Source organism: Convolutriloba macropyga, unplaced genomic scaffold (genome assembly GCF_964194025.1).
Source record: "Convolutriloba macropyga unplaced genomic scaffold, txConMacr16.3 SCAFFOLD_4953, whole genome shotgun sequence".
Lineage (NCBI taxonomy): Eukaryota > Metazoa > Xenacoelomorpha > Acoela > Convolutidae > Convolutriloba > Convolutriloba macropyga.
In genome coordinates, this window is record NW_027449663.1 from 12026 (window position 1) to 15000 (window position 2975).

General features: G+C 40.3%; 1 pseudogene; it reads left to right on the top strand.

Moving 5' to 3' along the window:
* The first annotated feature begins 1735 nt into the window (after window positions 1–1735).
* On the top strand, window positions 1736–1887 carry LOC142355227 (5.8S ribosomal RNA; annotated as a pseudogene).
* Window positions 1888–2975: the final 1088 nt, after the last annotated feature.

Here is a 2975-nt window from a genome sequence, read left to right on the forward strand (position 1 = left end):
ACAAGCTGATCACGCTCCATGATATGACTAGTATTATGTTGCTTCTAGTAGGCTAAGCGCAAGCCGAAACATCAACATGTGAAAGTCGTAGAATTTTGCGATCAAATTGTGGCTAGTACTGTGATGTTACTAGTAACCTTGTGTTACGTCATATGGCCAAGAGAGCATTTGAAGGCGAAACTTCTGCATGGGGAAGCTGCATCATGAACAAAAGTTTATATCGAGTATTATGTTGACGTTAGTAGGCCCTGGCCGAAAGCGCAGCATGTGAAAGGTATAGATAAAAGTTAGCGTTGCAGTCAGTACTGTGTAGTTACTAGTAGCTGGATTTAAGCTCGAAATGAGACACTGTTGGTGAAACTTCATCATGAGAACGTCACAAGCTGATCACGCTCTATGATATGACTAGTATTATGTTGCTTCTAGTAGGCTAAGCGCAAGCCGAAACATCAACATGTGAAAGTCGTAGAATTTTGCAATCAAACTGTGGCTAGTACTGTGATGTTACTAGTAACCTTTTCTTACGTCATATGGCCAAGAGAGCATTTGAAGGCGAAACTTCTGCATGGGGAAGCTGCATCATGAACAAAAGTTTATATCGAGTATTATGTTGACGTTAGTAGGCCCTGGCCGAAAGCGCAGCATGTGAAAGGTATAGATAAAAGTTATCGTTGCAGTCAGTACTGTGTAGTTACTAGTAGCTGGATTTAAGCTCGAAGTGAGACACTGTTGGTGAAACTTCATCATGAGAACGTCACAAGCTGATCACGCTCTATGATATGACTAGTATTATGTTGCTTATAGTAGGCTAAGCGCAAGCCGAAACATCAACATGTGAAAGTCGTAGAATTTTGCGATCAAATTGTGGCTAGTACTGTGATGTTACTAGTAACCTTGTGTTACGTCATATGGCCAAGAGAGCATTTGAAGGCGAAACTTCTGCATGGGGAAGCTGCATCATGAACAAAAGTTTATATCGAGTATTATGTTGACGTTAGTAGGCCCTGGCCGAAAGCGCAGCATGTGAAAGGTATAGATAAAAGTTAGCGTTGCAGTCAGTACTGTGTAGTTACTAGTAGCTGGATTTAAGCTCGAAATGAGACACTGTTGGTGAAACTTCATCATGAGAACGTCACAAGCTGATCACGCTCTATGATATGACTAGTATTATGTTGCTTCTAGTAGGCTAAGCGCAAGCCGAAACATCAACATGTGAAAGTCGTAGAATTTTGCAATCAAACTGTGGCTAGTACTGTGATGTTACTAGTAACCTTTTCTTACGTCATATGGCCAAGAGAGCATTTGAAGGCGAAACTTCTGCATGGGGAAGCTGCATCATGAACAAAAGTTTATATCGAGTATTATGTTGACGTTAGTAGGCCCTGGCCGAAAGCGCAGCATGTGAAAGGTATAGATAAAAGTTATCGTTGCAGTCAGTACTGTGTAGTTACTAGTAGCTGGATTTAAGCTCGAAGTGAGACACTGTTGGTGAAACTTCATCATGAGAACGTCACAAGCTGATCACGCTCTATGATATGACTAGTATTATGTTGCTTATAGTAGGCTAAGCGCAAGCCGAAACATCAACATGTGAAAGTCGTAGAATTTTGCGATCAAACTGTGGCTAGTACTTTGATGATGCTTGTAGCCAACCGAATTGGTTGAAAAGCCCAATAAGTAAGCTAACTTGGGAGAGCTTGTTGGAAACCAAATGCTACTAGATTGGTCCAAATACATCCTTCAACAGGGGATCACTTGGCTCGCTTTACGAAGAGGAGCACAGCTATATGTGTTAATTCGGTATGAATCGCAAGATTTGTTTACCGACCTCTCTAACGCAAAAGGCGGTCTCGGCTTCGGCTGTTGACTGCGTCCGATTCAGGGTTATATAACTCTCGATTGAACACATTGATGTTCTATTGTTGGTGCTTCCAATAAAATTGGAACACTTAAAGCAGAACCGATTCAAATAATAGCATTCTGATCAATGATTGCATTCCTTGATCAAGAACTGCTGGAGTCATTGTGATGGCGAATTTTCTTCATAAGAAAATTGCAAAGAGACGGAACTTAATGAGACTAGTATTATGTTGTTTCTAGTAAGCGGAAGCTGAAACAGCAACATGTGAAAATCAAGTTTTGTTCAATGATCTCGAGGCGATAAGTACTATGAAGCAACTAGTAGCCTAAGCATGACTCAGATTTGAGACAGTCAAAAAGACTGGCGAAACTTCTTCACATGAAAGTTACATAGAGAACTACAAATGTATACAGCGAGTATTATGTTGTTTCTAGTAGGCGAAAGCTGAAACATCAACATGTGAAAGTTGTCTGCAAACTGTAGAACGATATGTGATTAGTACTGTGCTGTTACTAGTAGCCAGTCTGACTGTAGAAGCCAAGACAAAGGGAAACTAATGCATCTGAAAAGGACAAGTTATGGAAAGGTATGCACGATAAGTATTATGTTGTTTCTAGTAAGCGGCAGCTGAAACATCAACATGTGAACGTCGTTGTGTACAGTAACCTAGAACTATATAGTCCTTAGTAACGTGCATTTACTAGTACCTGTAATTGGTATTCAGACTCAGGCAGTTTGGAATAGTTTGGCAAAGATGCACCAGAGAAAACTGGGATTTGATACAGAAATTGTTGAATACAAGTATTATGCTGCTTCTAGTAGGTTGAATCCGAAACATCAGCATGTGAAAATTGAAAACATTTCTGGTTCGAATTGTCACAAGTATTTGGTGATCTGAGTAGCCAAACTCACTACAACGCCAATTGAAGGCAAAAATTCTCAACGGGAAAAGCTATTCTCATTGAATGAGCTAACAAGACGAGTATTATGTTGCTTCTAGTAGGCGAAAGCCAAAACATCAACATGTGAAAGTCTTGCTGAACAAATTTAATGTTGTTGAGCTCAGTACCGTGTGAATTAGTAGCCATAATTGGCGAGCGAAAATTGAACTGGC